This window comes from Panthera uncia, chromosome D2 (assembly GCF_023721935.1).
Source record: "Panthera uncia isolate 11264 chromosome D2, Puncia_PCG_1.0, whole genome shotgun sequence".
NCBI classification, from domain to species: domain Eukaryota; kingdom Metazoa; phylum Chordata; class Mammalia; order Carnivora; family Felidae; genus Panthera; species Panthera uncia.
The window spans coordinates 2206149-2225841 of record NC_064818.1 but is presented as its reverse complement, the minus strand read 5'-3'; the positions used below and the strand labels follow the sequence as shown (position 1 = coordinate 2225841).

General features: G+C 39.5%; 1 pseudogene; it reads right to left on the bottom strand.

Moving 5' to 3' along the window:
* Positions 1–1756: 1756 nt before the first annotated feature.
* Positions 1757–19693, bottom strand: part of LOC125933544 (zinc transporter 6-like) — a 29338-nt pseudogene continuing 11401 nt past the window's right edge.

Sequence of the window (19693 nt, the reverse complement as noted above, 5' to 3'; positions counted from 1 at the left end):
GATCATAGCAAATGTAACAATTTCAGTACCTGTTATTATGCAAAAAATCATCAGGAGTGCAGTGTCTTTCATATTCATAATACGCTGTATATATTACATGGCTCTCTTCATAGGTGATAAAGTATCAAATAATAACCCATTGACTTGTTTGCATTTCCTGCAAGTAATTTCCTCTGGAGGGGAATTCAAGCCAGTCTTGGACTGTACCATTCTGCTTACCAACTATGAAACAGAATTCTGGAGGTGGGAGGGAGGGGACAGTGGGTGATGGGTAGTGAGGAGGGCACCTTTTGGGATGAGCACTGGGTGTTGTATGGAAACCAATTTGACAATAAATTTCATTTAAAAAATGAAAATAAAAATGTTAAGAAAGAAAGAAAGAAAGAAGGAATAGAATTCTACTTGAATACGCCCTTTGGGAGTTTTGGTAAGATTTTGAGAAGACCTGAAACTCTTCTGATTTTAAAGAAAACCAGGTCCCAAAAGTTTAAACTTGGACTCCTCACATTCCATGTGAGTATGGAGTGTATGATTTGATAAATTGTTTATAGTTCATTTTGTTTGAATTTAACAGCTACAGGTTTTTTTTAATTTAACCATAAAGGCAACCTATACTACTATGTCAAATGAAAACGCTCACTGATTTGTGGTTGATAATAAATGAAATCTTAAACACCCATATCCAATGGAGAAATGAATGATTATTAACCAATGAATTTGACCTGAATCATCTGCGTTTTTGGCAAGAACTAAATAATTCTTCCCGTTTCTTCCCTTCATCTGGTTTTCTCTAGGTTCATGCAATTGAACAAACTACCTTAAATATGACCCCAACCTTTTTTTTTTTTTTTTCCTTTTTTGTCTTAATTGGTGAACGTTGCTTGTGATACTTTTTATAAGTAATACTGGCCATGTTGGCAAGTCCTTAACATTTACGTTTGGAAAATAATCAAAACAAAAAATAAAATAATCCACGTGACTCTCACACTTCATCAATTTATGACTTTGACAAAGCAAAGTAAGTTAGAAATTGACCATTACAGATCTCCCAATACTGTATTCTATAAACTAAGGTCTATTTCAGCAAAATGATAATATAAACTCAAACTATTTATGCAACTTTGAAAAGATATCCAATCCCATATTATACATAGGATTCCATATATTTTGGCAATATATTTGATTTTTTGTTAAAAAAGATTAAAATGCCAATCAAAAGGGTGACAAAAAATTTAAGTTCCATCATTATGTCAGTTTTTATTATGTCATTTTTTAAATGTTGGTCTTTGATTAAATGTAATACAGAAAACTGGAATTCCTTCATTGTTCATTAACAAAGGATTTGTTATTCATTTAACCAAAATAAAACACTTTAAGAACTACTTACAAATGTAACAAAATATTTTAATGAGAAACACTATTAAAAAAATCAATAAGTCTTTTAAGCTATGCTGGACAGAACATGTTCTAGAATTTCTGATAAAAACTTTTACTTCTCCTTTGCAAGATATAAATCAAAGAAAAACGTATGAATTAAGTTTGGAAAAACTATAAGAGAGACTTTTAAAACGGACACTTTTCTCCCCCCTTTCCTAGAATGTATGTCATTATTCAAGAAGCATGTTTATAAATTTCACTGAATATTTAATAATGTGACAGATCTGCTTCCTCAAGTATAACCCTAATATTTAGAAGGTTCTCGCAGCCCCAAATAAATTTTACAAAAATTTATTTTCCTTGATTTCATGTAACCTGAACATACTATTCTCTAACAGGTAGAGTAAATGATTGAACATTCAATACACAGTTGATTACTAAATGAATTGGAAGTCAAGGGATCAATATTCCTAAGTACATAAGTACATCATGGTCTCACTTGTCCAATTGTATTGTTAGCTCCAGTCGACTTGGCACACCTGTAAAACCAGTCCTGAATCCTGGAACTTCAAGTCCTTGATGAAGGATGCTACTATAAGGTGTGTGTCCATGATTAAGTCCCAAACCCTAAGGTCTTGGGATGTTTGGTGGAATAACTGGACTCATGTTTTTTCCAGCGGTGCTGAACGAAAATTCTGGAAGTGGGCTACTAGGTTTAGCAGGAGTCAATGTGACAGGGTTTGAATCACTAGCACCTTTTAAAGGAGGTATAAAATTATGGGATCTGAAAAGTTTAGGACATTGGCTTCAACAGGCTCAGAGAGTAAGGCAGGTCTAATCCAATCATCCTTGAAAATCTGAACAGTGCAAGTAGACCCTAGAGTGTAAAGCCTGTTGGTCACTCGAGCAAGAACCATTGTTGATTTGCATCTTGTCAAATTCTTACATGCACTGATCCAGCGGGCCCAAAACCTAGGGTCCCAAGATGCTCGTTTCGAACTTCTAAAACTCCACCCAAGGTAGATACCTCTCTAAGTTTGTCCGATGGACCAGGAACACAGGGTGGTGTTGTCTGGAGTCATACTCTGCCTCTGCACACGATAACTTTGTCCAGCGGACCACTACTACAGGTAGTGTCGTCTGCAGTAATACTTCGCCTCTACAGGCTCATGGACTACGTGGTGCCAGGTGTCCGAGAGCAACAAACATGGCAGAGACAGAGTCCACAGCAAGATAATTACAAATTTCAACGAGCGTATGTGCGACACAAAGACCAAATGCTCCGGCAAGATCAAACAAGACGCACAGACTCACTCAGGGAGGGTAGATACTGCTACGTCCCGGAATAATTCCGCACAAGCCTCCACTACGCTCTGCGACACGCTCCTGAATCCAAGTTGTACCAGCAGCCCCGAAGACCTAACACGGTTTACTCCGATTACAAAGCACCATGAACAACTTGAAGCAAGAGCCACTGAAGTACCTACTAACTATCTCCCCATGCGTATCTGCAGCCTCTCCAAAAAGTGTTCTTTCTTTTAATATAAAGAGAGCTCCCACTTGTGCCAAGACTGAAGAGGGAAATACAGGCAAGACTTCCCATCTTCCAAATCCAAGTGAACAGAGAGGCAGGGTTTCCTCATCGTGACCCAGTAAGTACCGTACCAAATATGCCGTTCAACTAAGAGGATTGGATGGTGAAGTAAACGCGGACAAGGAAAGCTTTCCTGTTAGCGGGCCCGCGCCCCATAAGCAGGACTGTGTATGTTCAGTTTACTGCATCGAAGAGCAATCTCCTCCAGGACCTTCGGTCAGCTGTTACAAGTCTACACGCCTGGAATAACTCACCAGAAAAAACACCTCGTGGTTTCTAAAGAGAAGAATCGTCCCCGTGAGGAGGAACAACAGTTTCTGTTGGAGAAGCTCTGGGAGCTGCGCATTCCTTACGGTCAGCATCCCGACATTTAAGAGTAGAAAGATTTTTGTGATATTTTGTTGGGAGATAAATGGAATTAAGATTTAGAACAGATCAGACTTGGGGATCTCCTCTTCAACGTGGAAATGTAGCACTGGGGCCCCCCACTGGGGATCAAAGACACTTGTGAAAGACATGTTCACGGACTGAAAAACTATGCCCTTAACGTAGGAAGTTTTTAAGACATGCTATTATGATAAAGCTCAAGTGAGCCAAACAATTACACGATAGAAACAAATTCTGTACATTTACGGAAAGCAAATGCATGTGTTAGGCAAATCATGTCATGTGTAAAATACATAGACTCAAGGATACTTATCTGCTAGAATACTGACACCTTATGAGCATGTTTCCTATAATGTTTCATTTTCTTAAACCCAAGTGATTTTTTAAAGTATTTTCCATTTTATTTTTTAAATGTTTATTTTTCAGAAAGTGCACACGCAAGCGCGCAAGCAGTGGAGGGACAGGGAGGGAGGCTCAGAATCTGAAGCAGGCTCCAGGCTCTGAGCTGTCAGCACAGAGCTGCCGTGGGGCTCGAACCCACGACCCTGAGGATCACGATTAACTGACTGAGCCACACGGGCACCCCTTAAGAATTTCCAATTAAACTATTTAATCATATTTGATAAGTATGCAATAATTTATATTAAAAATGATTTGAGTCATGAAGTGTGCTAGTCATTCCCTTTTAGGTCCATAAGCTTCAGATGCATTCTTTTACTAAAAGCTCTTAAGAAATCTCATCTTATTTCTAATTCAATGTCAGAGAATTAGCGTGTTGACATTGGAATTACATTATCAATCCCAGTGTAATTGAAATGATATATGTAATCACTTAACAGAACAGGGAGTGTAGATGGAAAAGAAAACATCCCTATCTTCTTGCCTAAGAACTAGATTCTCTGCCTTTAAGGACAACAATTATTTCAATCTCCATTCTAATTCAATCCACAGCCCCCAGAACAGAACTATGGGTGCTCTATTTCATTCTGTCTTCAACGGCATTTGAACTGAGGAATTGGAGCAGATATCCACTTACTCACAAATGCAGTCTATTTCTAATTCTTGGCCAAATAAGCTCTCAGAAAGATGAGTTAAAAAAAAATTCTTAGCACCCATATATATGACGAAGGTATTTTGGCTTGTGAAGAATGAATATAGCTTCAATCCTGGCAAGATTTTTTACAACGATGAAAATCAGCATCATCCTTACAGGAAATACTTCCTAACCCCCCTCTGTTCCATTTGAAGAGCAGTCACAAATCATTTTAAAGTCCTTGCTCCTAGGGTGGATTCTCACACTGTCCTAGGCTTCATACTTTATAGGATTTGAAAAATCAATGCAATAATTTCATTCAGAATAAAAACGTGAGCACCTTGAACATGGAAAGGAGCAAATGTCACCATAGCACATCGATATTTTCCATTTGGTACCAGTTGGTACAGAGCTTAAAAACAAAAAAAACCAGGAGAGAGAGGGATAACCAGAAGGAATGAGGTTACATAGAGACAGTACATACACAAGTCCATACATGCTCAAGCCCTCAATCTTAGTGGAACCATGGTTCTGGTAAGCTGCTGGAAACACTAAGAGAAATGAACATTCCCATAACATACCAAGGAAGAGTAAGCAGCATAAAGGAAAGATCATTTATCACAGGCACAAACTTCTGTGGTTCCCTTACCCACTCGGCCACTTGTTAGCTCTACGACCTTAGGGCACACTATGTGCCCCCTTGTAACCTCCATCTTTCCATCTGAAAAATGAGGCTAATAGCACCTTCTTTATAGGGGTCTTGAGGGGAGTTTATGGAATCTGAGTATGAGTGTTGTGCCTGTAGAGGTGGTGGTTATGGTCGGGGAGTTCATGGAGTAGAACGCAGACCACCCAGATTCTAGTCTTAGTTCCACTACTCACCAGCTGTGCACCTTGCATGTGTGACAGAGAGATTCTCTGAACCTCAGCAGTTCTGCCTGAAAAATGCAGATAATTGTTTAGGCCCTACCTTCCTCATCGCTTTATTTTCAAATCAAGTAAGATAAATACATTTATAAACGGAAAGAACTGTTTCAGCATAATATTAATTATGCCAGAATGGCAGGCTATAAAGACCATTTTTACTTTCAAAGAACCCACCAGACTCCTTAGGAATAAAAATGCATGGAAAAAAAAAGTATATATTTACATTATGTTCTTTACAAAAAGGTTCAATGCTTATTAATTAAAAGGTCTAATTGACATTCAAAAGTTTAATGCTTTACTAAGATCAGTTATCTTCACTTGTGTCCACTAAATACAACAGATTTAAATGGTACTCATACAATATTGTTCTTGAAATCTCATTCTGCCTTAGGTCATTTTCTCCCATCTAAAGAGACGGATTTTAGTAAAACAGTGTTTGCCACTGAGAATGTTTTCTTAAAATAACCTTATGTCATCGTGAAGCCTCTTAGGTTTACACTTTGGATTTTAAGTAAAGCAATCCACGCTGATTTTCAAATTAACTATGATACACAACAAAGTCCTTCATAACAAAGTACCATCATTCATAGATACTCGGAAACAATTATTCTAAATCTGACTCCTTAAACAAGTTTGTAAAGAGAAATCAGTTATTATTCTACAGTATTTCAGAGGAGCCTCAGAAGGCATGTTAGGATTGGTAGGATTTCTTGAATATAAGTTCTGGGACCTTGAGCCAAGAGCTAAAGATACAATATTTAAAAAAAGTTATCTGAGGTTATAATGCATTTTGCTGTACTTCAGGAATGTTTAAAACGCTGATAAAGGAATGGTAAGTTGTTCAGTAGGTGTTGTTTTCCGCCCCACCCCCCCTTCCCCCCGCCCTGGGAGGTGGGGCAGACTCTCAGAAATATAAATTTCAGCCAAGAAAAAAAAAAAAAAAAGGTACTGAGGTTAAACAAGTTTTGCTCACTCACCCTTATTATAAAAACCAATGTCAGTCATACTCAACTGCTTGCCCCACCCTTTGTTAACAGGGTACGGGTTTTGCAACTGGTGGAATCATTCATTCACCCCTTCAACCCCACAGACCTCAGTTTCTCGTCCCTGAGGTTCCAAAAGGAAAGCAAGCATACAGACTTCTTTATCTCATGAAGAAGAGAGGAAATAAACAAAGACGTACTTATGTGAGGTGGGAATATGCGCTATAAAGAAAAATGAGGAGCAGTCAAGGAGGAAAGCAGCCATAGGAACAGGGAAGGTGGTAGTCCCGAACGCAATCACCTTTAACTTTAAAGGTGCATTTGAAACTCATACCAACCAGAGCCACTGTCAGGAGACTACAGCTGTGCCTCCTGCAGCCTCATTACAAACTCTGAACGTGTCAGGGACTGGTCACTGAGAAGTCCTCAGGAAATAGCAATCACAAATGCTAAGAACAGCCGAAGTCTTATGCTGGAAAACGTATTGAAAAATCTAGACACTGCGTTAAACACGTGTATTATTTTTTGTTGACATTTTGAGGTTTTAGGGCCTCCAGAAGAGGAAATATGGCTATGTATCATTTGCAATCCCTGCCACCAGGAAGCACAGCCTCTTTCGCCCCACCGTGAACCTGGTCTATTAATCAGTGGATGGCGGGAGAAGCAACATCATGTGCGTCGCAGGGCCCAGATTTCAACAGGACTGCAATCTCCGCCTTTGCACTGTTTGGGACCCAGAGATCGCCATGCGGTGAGGAAGTTTGCAACGCAAGACCACGTGCAGACTGCAGACAATTCAGCCATCCTAGCCGAACCAGGGCTTGGGCCAGCCAGCAGTGTCCAAGCAAATTTAAGGGAGATTGGTAGAAAAAGCTCCCAGGTAACCCACACAGTCCACAGACATAATAAACCGTTGTTGTTTGCAGCCTCCAAGCTTTGGGGTAGTTTTTTATGCTGCAATAGGCAACTCTGGCACAGGAGGAGAAACGGAAGCTGACGGCGTTCAGAGGCTCCCGGCAAATGAGACCAGAGCCAGGACTGCACGTCACATCCGTCTGAGTGCAACCACTGGCGTCTGTAGCACTGCAGTTCTGACTTTCCCAAAAATCCATTTATCCTGAGAAAACGCTATCATCCATAAATTTTTACCATACTCAAAATTTCCGTGATTATGTGAGCATTTGGATACATTCCCTGCTGAGCCCCCTCCCTCAAAGAATTATACCATCCCAGCAATTCCCCGGATAAAAAGTTCTTACACCACTGCATTAAAATTACCATTATATCAGTAATATTTAAGCAATCTCACCTAAAACATTGTTCTGTGTCTATTTCCAAATAGATCTAGATAGATATACAGGGGATTATGACAGCCAGCTTGTTCAGTGGTGAGGAGGGGATGAAGGGTAGGACATGCCATTAGTGCAGTGGTACCACATGCACAGAATTACATATGGCAGAGCACAGAACGTCCATGGATCTATATTTATGTATATGTATACCCACACAGTATATATTCCTAAGAAACTTATCCAAAAGTAATGCACCCTTACTGCATGGTATCTGAGATTAAAGATGGTCCCAAATCCTTTCATGGCCATCCCTTGGAGAATCAAGATCTAGGTTTTCTGCCCTTGAATTTCTTGGGATTCTACGCCACCATGTAAGAAACCCACCTTTGTGGAGATGGTCAGGCTGTAGAGGAGGTCAAGCTCGTCCCCTGAGGGGGGTCACAGAGGACCATCCCCGCTCAGTCAGCCATCCCAATACAAGTGACAGAAGGTCAGCAGAGTTTTTTGATGGCACCACCTTCAGCTGCGACTGCATGAGGGGACACAGGTGACAACCACCTAGTTCAGCCCATCAACTCCCAACATCGTAAATGAGGACATATTGTTCTTTTGTAGCAGTTTACTAGAGATAGACATCCAGAACACATGTGCTTCTAATTACAAGAAGGAAAATTCTTAACATTTCTGTCTAGTTTAATAACTTCATGGCTTCTTAGAACGGATCCTGTCTCCCCCCAACCCTGGCTGACTGATACATACACACAACACACCCCATATGAATTGGAATCTATACACAGACCCACAAAATGGCAATATTTTTAAGTTGTCCAGTAAAATATGAAGCTACAATGAAAAGTCTACTGTAAAGTGGAGGATAAAATTTACTAAAAATGGTGACAAATACAAACTTGACTCTTCAATTTGACTGTGAAATTCCCAACAACCATGAATAAAAAAGGAAAAAATAAGCCTACATGTCCCTCATTACTGAAACGGAAGAAACACACGACTAAAGATATGTATTGTTCTCCTAGAAACAAAGGAAAATTCTGTTTTAATGATGCATTTTATCTAGGCCACCAGACAGCGTGTGTGTATATATGTCTGACATTAGAAAGAACTCACAATTAGCATTTACATCGAAATCAGAAGCCAAAGAATGTAGACGTTTCTCCAAACCATATAAAAAAGGGGCAGCTTCCTGAATATTAGAAAGGTTCTTAGAAATTAATTAGAAAATTGGTTACCACTATGAACAGGCAATTTATAGAAAGAAGTTAATGAAATGGTTTTGAAATATATAAAAATATGTTCTATCTACAAGCTATTAAGGAATTCAAATTAAAATAAAAAATGATGCAGTGTTTTCAAATCTCTGACAAAGATAAATAGACGTGATGACATAGCATGTGATGGAGGAAGGGGAAGTCTGATCCCTTTCAGATCATGGTCAATGTTGGTCTCCATGGCTCACAGAAGGGCAATTCTGCAGGAACTCCCCAGCATTTCCACCCCGGGACTCCATCATACGTAAGTGTTTGCACACATTTGCAAATATCTCTGTAAAGATGGCCATTAAATAACTAATGTATAAATATCTTAATCTAATAGTCTATTACTGATTGATAAAATACTGACATTCAAATATTGAAATTTCATGCAATGTTTAATAAAAGTATATACTCAAATATAGAGAGAACTCTAATGGTTATTCTTAGGCACAGAAAGCAAAGTGCACGTCTGTATGCATTTTACTTTCAATTGTATAAAAAAGGGGCATGTGGATACACACGTGTGCATGTATATGCATCAACTATTTTGGAAAGATTTGTAAGAAACATAATATACCGGGGGAAATACAACAGGGAAATATGGGAAGCAGCCTCATTTTTACGTAACTTTTTTTTTTTCTCTATTTGCATTTTTACCGTGTGCCATTTTTCCTCAGTAAAATTAGTGGGGTGGGGAGAAGTTCAGTGATTTCCCTATGGCTTCCAATTAACAATTAACTAATTGTTAATACAAGAGTGCAGCAATTTGGAAGCTGAAGGTTATGTAGATGTAGTTTACAACAGCGTTTTTTAAATTATGTTCCAGAAAACCCTAGAATTCCCCAGAGTTACTTGGGGCCACCGCAGAGGCTGATGAGGAGGCAAAGTGGTAAAAAAGATACCCCTCACCCTTACCAGCTTCAAAGTAATCAGCTTTTACGCATTTTATTCACTGAGTTACACAAAATGCTTTGTTTGAATGGAAAACTTCCACTGTTAGAAGAGGGAGATTTCTTGACATAAGGAATACAGCAACAACCTATCCCCTAGCTGTCAACTGTGATACTGGAGACAGCTGGCTACTTTGATTTTAACCTACATCATTCCAGGAGAGTTGAAGGATTCTTTATGGTACATGGCATCGTATATACTTCTAGATCTCCTACACAGCTCTTGTTTGAACGTGTTTTCATTATGGGACAATATCTATAGGAAGAATTGGCAATTTATTTGCCAAATTTCCAAATGGAAAAAAAAAAACCATAAAACCTTCAAATGTTTTATTTTAAATCTGTAAACTTTTTTTTTTTTCCACAGTTGGGAGTAATTTCACATCAGCCTTAATAACCTTGTCACACCTACTGAGGAAGCAATTGTTGGAACCTAGAACTTCACAGAATACCAATTAATGTTTTCCTTGATAAAAAGAGGTTTCAGTTTCAAGTTTTGGCTTAGTTACTATCGTCTATGCTTGCATCATTAAATTTCTTTTCTAACTGCAACTAAGTATGTTCTCTTTCTCACATTGTTTCTGGCTATCATTTACAAGGCGTTGGCTCCAATATTTTATTGCAGAATGAACGATCTGCTCGTGTGTCAGAGACCATGTCCGTTTCCTCCAGAAGAGTGCCCTGTGCACTAGGAAGCTGTTATTAACACTGGTTTCTATCTTCTGTAATTTGGGCAGGAGGACTTTCTCGATGCTCATAGACACAACATGTCAAATAGTAGCTTCTTTTGCCTAATCCTATGAATTGTGACCCCCCCCCCCACCCCTTAAGTTTAATGTCCCTGGTCAGCCACATTTGTCTAGTGGATTCTATTCAGATGTCTAATAACTCCTATGAAGGGATACTTTTCTAATAACTGATCTTCATTTCTGAACTTAATTTTCATCAATATTACTCTCCCCTTGACCCCTATCTATTGGCCACCCTCTGTGACTTTCCCCCTGGACATTCCTATCTCTAGGCTAAGCGACAGCTTTATCTGTTCTAGGCTCCATTGCGATCCCAGATAAGACCGGACCCTCTAACCGCCCTGGAGGAAGGGGTCTCATTGGATTTTCAAACAAAATTAAGGAGGCTCTGCGATTCTCTTAGGGTAACGATAAGGATTTAAAATACTGAATGTTATTCTATATGTACAATCAGAGACTCCATTAGAAACTGACTAGGTGTTAAGGGGAACTTAACATTGGTTATCAAAAGCCCACACTCCCAGAAACCATCCTTCCTACTAAAAAAGAAATAGATGTTTCCTCCATTATAAACTAGGATACACTTATTTTTACAGTAATATGCAACTATTCCCTAAACGTCTCATCTGTTAGGCAGAGCAGCACCTAGTCTGGAGGAATGGGTTAAACTTCAATGTCTCCCCCATCATTTGGAACAGAGCCACTGGAAGTTTGCAAGCGGTCTTGTTTTGTTGTGGTTTTAATGAGTAGGGGGCAGGCAGGGGAATCGGAGGTAAGCTTTCCTCTCCGAATGATTCTGGGAGAGGTCTCAACTGGATTAGGGGAGAAGGCAACTAAAAATAACGACCACAGTCCTTTCTCAGTTGTATTAATTGCATATGCACAGGCAAACAACATAGTGAAGAATGGCATAAAGGAGAAATGAGCCGATGGTGAATGCATCTTTTTCCGAGTCAAAGCTGACATTTCAGCTTCCCTGAGGGAGAGTGTAGAGAAAGTGAGGGGTGTGGAGAGAGACTAAGATAGTCGGCAGGCTGTCTGGAGAGAAAGGTGAAGTCAAGAGCTGTCAGGTGGGAAGGAAAGACACAGGCATGTAGAAAACATTTCGGCAAACCAACCGTGCCCTGTTACTTTAAACGAGCCAGCAAAATTAGTTGGGTTTTTTTTCTAATATCAAAAGATAGCTCATCCCAAGAATTCAGTATTTTTGCTTAATTCTCCATTATCACTGTACAGTTTAGCCGCTAATCTTTGCAGTTTCAAAGACGTCACTTCTCTGAAGCAAAAAAAAAAAAAAAAAAAAAAAAAAAAAAAAAAAAAAAAAAAAAAAACATGGTTAACAAAAGCCAAATGGAATAAGGAACACGGTCGTGAGAGAAGTTCAAAATAGAAATATGGGCCGTCCTTGCAGAAAGTGTTCCACATCCACACACGGCTCCTCTTACTCCACATCCCCCAGTGTCTCTACAATCCTAGAGTGACAGTTTTGGCACTCTGGAACTTGTCTTATTTTTCTCACGTTCTTTAGAGGAACATACTATCAGGATACCTACAGAAACCTCTGAAACACTCAACTATAACGCTCAGCCACCCCCATGTATATTACGAAGCCAGTATCTGAGACAGTGCCGATGTCTTATCTTTGAAGTCTGAAAAGCATAAAAACCCCAAAATAAGGTCTTTGAAAAAAAAAAAAAAAAAAAAAAAAAAAAACACCAGTTGGTTTTTTCCAGTGGCTCAGGTGGTTAAGCATCTGATTTTGGCTCAGGCCACAATCTCAGTCTTCAGAAGTTCGAGCCCCATGTCTGGCTCTGTGCCGACATCCCAGAGCCTGGAGCCTGCTTCAGATTCTGTGTCTCCCTCTCTCTCTGCTCCCCCCGCGCCTTGCATTCTCACTCTCAAAAATAAACAGACATTTAAAAAAAATAAACATCCAGAAAAAATTTTGGTATCATCCTGCAAAATACTGACTACATTATAAATCCTTAGTCAAATTTAAAATACTAAATTTTAATAAAACTTTTGGAATGTTTTTAGATTTTCAGAAAAACTGGGGATACATTAGTTTCCACCTACCTCAGTTTCTATTTTGAAAATATATTACGGTTCATTTGCACAACTAATCAATCAATATTGAATACTATTTTGATTTGAAATTCATATTCAGATTTTCTAGCTGATACCCAGGGTCCTTCTGCATTTTACTGCTTCAGCCCGCCATCCAGGATAGCACATATTTACTGGTCATGTGTCCATAGGCTTTTCGATGTGACAGTTTCTCAAACTTGGTTTTTATTTATTTATTTATTTATTTTTGGTGTTTATTTTTGAGAGTTAAAGTCAGAGCATGAGCAAGGGAGGAGCAGAGAGGGGGGGGGGACACAGCATCTGAAGCAGGCTCCAGGCTCTGAGCTGTCAGCACAGAACCCGACGCAGGGCTTGAACCAACTGACCGCGAGATCATTACCTGAGCTGCAGTCGGATGCTCAACTGACAGAGCCAGCCAGGTAAGGAGCAGAGAGTTCTTTCCCCACCCCCCACCCCCGGAGACTGGAGTGTTTATATAAACTATAATTCTTTTACAGGAGAGGTTTGTCTTCTCTCTATTTATTCGGTCATTTCTTTGTATCAGCATAAGCTTAAGGATATTTACTGTACACTTTGGGTATAATATCAGTCTAATTGCGTTGCTTAAATTATTACATATTTGGCCATCAGAAGCTCTTTCAAAAAGCTCCTGAGTGCCTTGGACATAACCCCACGATGGTGGGATTTGAGAGCTTCCTTACTTTGTGGCAAACTCAGATGTCCCAGGCTGTTATATAGCTATTGCCCCAGTCCTAGGACCCAGCCATTTTCCAAAGAAATCTTAATTGCTTTGAACACAGAATGGTATTAACTAAGGTCTGGGCACCATGTCCGGTGGCTTCTAAGCTCTCTCCACTGACGGAGCACAGAACTGTGTGTGAGCTAACTGATGTGTGTGCATACATCTGTGCACCTTTCTACATGCATCCAACAGTATCTCCATTAAGTAAAACGTGGGTTCACGCACAGATCATTCTAGTCTTCTCTTTGCTTATCGGCAACAGCTACTCCAGCAGTGAGAAACCTGCCTCCCACAGACCATCCCCCTTTCAAAATTACTTGTAAGGTTCTGTAACTTTCTCTCAAAGTCTAGTTCCTAGGTGGAGCCTGGGTGGATACACATAGACACAGAGCTATTAAGATTTCAGAGATCTGATTCACTCTCCCTTTTATCTGTGTGAGAATTGAAGCTTATGACTTATCCAAGGTCATAAAATTAGTTATTGATGTATTTATAACAAAAAGCCAGGTGTCTTCTTTCTTAAAATTGAGCATTTGAGATTTCAGAATGGTTCAGCCAAATGCTATTACAGGTGAAAAAAATTTACATCCACAGAATTTAACATCTTCTATCTGGTTAAAGACTAGAAGACCATTGAAAATAGGAAATTATGACAAAATCCTATTTATCTGCAAAAACAATCTAAATTTCAATGATCAAAATTTAGTTTTTGGCTCAGCTATGAGTTCATGTCACCCTGTATTAGAGTCAAATAATTTAAATAAATTTGAAGATTATTATCTATTTCAAAATATTTTACCTATAGTCTGTGACTCAGTACCGACAGAAAGTGAATCCATTTACATAATTATAGAAGTGCTCACAGAGACACGAAAGTTTACTGATACTCTACTCATTTCTATTTAGCAGGAAACAGTCTTATTCCAATGGTCTGGACCCTCTTCATCAGTTACAAAGGAAATAAATGCTGACATATGTCTGCCCAAATAATTGGATCAGGACATAATGTTACTTGACTTACACAGGAGTTAATATTCATGGAAAGAATCTCTTTTATTACAGGTAAACAGAATTTTTGATTAGTATAAAATAAATCCTGTTAGAAAGTATAAATAAAATTTTTTAACAAGTGATTTTTAGAGCCTTTTTCATAGTAAAATTTTCAGAGGATATTTGCCAAAAATATAAGTAAACAGCAGTAAATGAAGTAAACTAAAAATGAATATTTACTTCTTATATGTCAGACACTATTCTATGTTTTATATGTAGTAGCTAATTTAGTCTTCGATAAAATAATATTCCTATTTGAGAAATCTGTAGAACAGAGCAAAACAAATCCAAGAAGTAGGGTGCACTCTAGCTTTTACTGAATTTCAGCCTTTATTTAAATGAAATTTTAGGAGCCTGGAGTTCAGAGATCCCTTTGTCCAGAGGTTCTTAGTGCTACCTGCATCTTAGAATAACGTACAGTGGGGCGCCTGGGTGGCTCAAGTGTGTTGAGCATCTGACTTTGGCTCAGGTCATGATATCGTGGTCTGTGGGTTAGAGCCCCCAGTCAGGCTCTGTGCTGACAGCTCAGAGCCTGGAGTCTGCTTCAGATTCTGTCTCTCTCTCTTTCTGCCCTTCCCCCCACCCATGCTCTATCTCTCAGAAAAAAACATTAAAAAATTAAAAACAAAGAATAACCTATAGTAAGTGACCTGCATGTTAGAGTAATCGCAGTCCTGCTACCTGTGTATTAATCTAGATTACTGCTACCTGTGTATTACAGTAGTCCACAGTATTGAAGTGAATACTATAGGACCTTAGGTGTGGTTCTCAAATTTATGCATAAATCAGAACCACAGAATTTTTTTTCAAAGTATTTAAGTTTACTTATTTTGAGGGCACATGCACACAAACAAGAAGGGGCAGAGACAGAGGGAGAGAGAGAATCCCAAGCAGGGGCCTCACGCTCAGCTCAGAGACTGATGTGGGGCTCAAATTCACGAACCACAAGATCATGACCTGAGCCGAAATCAAGAGTTGGAGACTTAACGGACTGAGCCACCCAGGGGCTCGCCAAGGATTTTTTTTAAGCATTAAATCCTCAACCTCAGGGTTTCTAATTTAATAGTTCTGGAGAGGATCCCAATACTTTCTACCTCAAAGAAGGGCCCAGGTTGTGTTGGTGGCCAGGGCACTGCACTCAAAACCAGGTTAAGTTTTGAATTAGAATCTCTACAACTGGTAGAATTGAAGCCTGAGCAAAATTTGTTTTTAATTGAACTCTGCAACCACGTAAGAATGTATGAAGAATGAACAGCCTGCATAAGTTAGCCAATGCCAACAATTATAGACCATCTTTTTTTATTAAACAGTTTCATTTTTTTTTTAGTGGGAGGAACTTAGGGGGGTCCCATTGATCCTTCTAATTCCTTCACTTTTCCTTCATTTTTGTTCCTTTTGTCTTCCTGTTCTTTGGTCCTTGTTCCTTTTGTCACATCCCAGATGTGACTTCCTTCATAGAGAATTATCCTGCATTTCTAAGTGACAGACTTTCTCTTGAGTAACCCTCACGCCATATCACACAGGTGCCTCTAAAGCACACTCTACCCAGGTATCCATAAACAACCAGGGTCAGAAACTTCTAATGCCAGCTCCACTCCCTAATTTTACATAATTTAGGAAAAACTGATGGGCCAGAATTAGATGTCTCACCCTCTATCTCTTCAACTACGTTTTCTGGTAGAAAATAAAGACATCACTTTATGAGAAGGAAAACAAATCGTGTGGAAGGATTGAAGTCACGGTAAGGACAGTGGTAATGGTGTTATGTTCAGATTGTCTTACAGTCTATCTTTAAAAAGTCAAAAAGTGAGTGTCTCCATAGATGTCCTCGTTTATCAATACCAGAATGTTTGATGCTCTGGAAAGCTGGGAGACAGAACACGTGACCTCAGGTTTTAGCTTAGCCATACGTGGTCAGTCCCAAGTCCCAGAACAGATTACTCAAGTTGCAGTTTCTTCAACTGTACAACGTAACAAGAAGCAACTAAGAAATTGCATCTAAAGATCTTTATCAATACTAATAGATGGACAAGTTAAAAAAAAATACCTATTTGGCCATGCCTTTGTTTTAGAGACTACAAATGATGGGGCGCCTGGGCAGCTCAGTTGGTTTATCATCCAACTCTTGGTTTTGGCTCAGGTCATGATCTCACAGTTCGTGAGTTCAAGCCCCGTGCTAACAGCATGGAGCCTGCATGGGATTCTCTATTTCTTCCCTTCCCCCTGCTCATGCCTCTCTCTCTCAAAATTAGTAAACAAACTTAAGACTAAAAATGACTTTCCATTTAAATTGTAGGTGTATGTTTTTAATGTGCAGATTATTACAGGTTCTGACTTAAAATATTCTACATCTGTTTAAGGACTCGTTATATCTGCCCTAATTCCATTAAATGCACTGTTTACTAATAGTTGAATCTGAACTGCTGATTGTTAGGTTTTCTAGTATTTTTTGTTTCTCATTTATAGATTAAATTATGTATGAAAATCAGACCATTCTTTTCTTGTTTACTGAAAGGTACTTATAAAGTTTCACATCAAAATTTTAAACAGCTCACATTAATGGTGCCTCAGTGATGAATATGGTAAATTACCATGGCCAAACTTAATTTTCTTAAACTCGCCAGAGTCGAATATTCTTACATTTTAAACCAAGTCTGAGCTTTTCTCTAGCTTGTAGAATTCAGTATAGGGGAAACAAATAGGTAAGCAAGCTTGGAAATCTTCCGTTCACCATTAGCCAGTGAAATCCAGCTTCCTTGTTTTAGTTAACCCTGCCAAGTGCAAGCAGGAGTGAATCTGTACCAGCACATGATGCGAAGGAAACGATCTGCTCTTGAGTTTTCTATTTCAAACTTAGGTTCATTATCCTGTTGTATCACAAAAACTCTAAGCACTGCAGCATACAGAATGTAATCGCAAAGTTCGAGAAATGCCTGAATTTGACTTGAATTCTATTGGACATGCGTATGCCTGCCTGTTAAAACTAATCTCGTGAATGCTATATAGGCAAGCTTGGCGATGCAATTTTATATAAAAAAAATAAATTTTAGTATCCTCAGGATTCAGGAATTTAAGAAAAAAAACTAAGGACTTAATGTATCAATGTCGCTGGTACTCATACAATTGATTTATTGCTTTCTGGAAAGCTTTCTTTCCCAGGTGCACCATGAGATGCAGTGTTGGAATTAAATGCAGCACAGAGGTCCCCCCTACCGCTCCCCTTAGAGAAAACTCCCCCAATGCCCGATTAACCATGTGGAGGAATGAGAAGAGGTTGGCCTAGGTTATTGTAAGGAGATAGAGAGACGGCCTTTGGCTGTTGGAAACATTACCTACATAAACAAAATTTCATGTCGGTTTGTCAATACACCAGCCAAAATACATACGGATGGATTACCATCAAGTGTGAAGTTTTAATGGTTTGATCTAAGACAGTGTGGGGTCTTCAAGATTTCCATGAAGGTAGCACCAGATAGGCTGTCATCCTTTAGAGATGCTAAAGTTGAGATCTAATCAGGGACAGAAGGGGCAGGGGAGAAGAGCCAAGCCAGAAAGATTACAAGGACACAGGCAGAGGAGACACTTTTGTTTCACAAGTTAGCCGACACTCACAATCACAAGGGCATATGCTTTGATTTGCAGTTTCTAGATGGGCAACTCCACACCCAGGATGAGGCTCATCAGGGATTCATTTGTGTAAGGCTGGGAAGTTGAAGCAGGCACTAGCCTCCCCACAGGCTATGAAAAGCCTCGTAGGACCACTTCTGGCCACAAGCCCCTGACCCCTGCTTCATGCAGTATCAGACTGTGAGTGAGTCAATCTCCTCGCGAGAAAAAAAAAAAATTGGTTTTGTATAAGTAACTGACTGCACACAGAGGCATCCTGGCTCTGGCAGTACAGCACAAGGTGTGGGTATCATTGCAACCAAATGCACCGGTATTGGAGGATGAAGTTCAGGCTGCCTGAGAGTATCTTCTACTTTGAACCCCCCCTCCCCCCAACAACACACACTACTCAACAATGACTGTGGGAGAACTAGGCTTAACAGTTAAAATACTTTTATATAAACGATCCAAGATTCATCTGACACATCTACCTATCATTCAGAATATTAATACTTAAGCTTGAGGACAGTTTATTAAAGTTCAGTGAACAAAAAAACTCATCCCTACATTTCCAAAGTTGTTCCACGTTGAGAACGGTTATCATTCCCATCATTTTCGTTAAGAAATCTGAATTTATTACATTTGGGTTTAGCTGGACATGTTAAGAAATAATTCACCTCTTAACATGGAATCTTTCTTCTCAAATATAACTATGCAGCCGATGGATATTGGTCATTCATGGTACCTTGAGGTGGCTGTGCTTTCGGTTCTTTTGCCACTTTTGAGATCTAGATCCTTTTTCATAACAAGTTCTTTAAGGAAATAGACTATTCTTTCCATTTCATTCATTTGTGGTTTTTTGTTTTACTTTTTGATTGGCTCTCCCTTACACTGCCTTTCAAATTTGAGCAGGACCCAGTGACTGAGGGGAGAAGAGCTGCTAATGAAGTAACCAATTTTCCACAAGGACTGATGAAAAGGACTGATTTTATTTCCTTTCTAGCATTCCCAGTGATAAAAGGAGCATTATTTTTATTTGTCGGCATATGACGCAAGAAGTCTACATCCAAGAACAGAATAAAAATGTGGGCATACCTCACTTTGCTGGGCTTTGCTTGTACTTCAGATATTACTTTTTTTTTTTAAATTTAACAAACTGAAGGCTCAAGACTTCAGTGTCAATAATTGCAGATGTGGGGAACCAGCAAGAGAACTGGACTCAGAAGTGGAGCCTGAAGGTGGGACTGAACGTCTGCATCACCTGACACAACTCCAATGGACAAGTTATGTCCTACGGACGAACCAAGAAGTGGCTTCTTGAGATGGAATCTAGTCCCGGTGAAGGTGCTGTGAAGACTGTTGAGATGACAACACAGAACATCACGTGAACTCAGTCGAGAAAGCAGTGGCAGGTTGGAGAGGACAGACTCCAGTTCCGAGAGAAGTTCTACTGGGGGTTGGATGCTATCAAACCGTCACCCGCTACAGAGAAATCGTTCACGAAAGAAGAGTCAACGGGTGCTGCCAACTTCACTGTTGTCTAAGAACTTGCCACCCCACCCCAGCCTTCAGTGCCCACCACCCTGTCAGCAGCCATCGATATCGAGGGAGGACCCTCCACCAGCAGAAAGACCATGACTCATT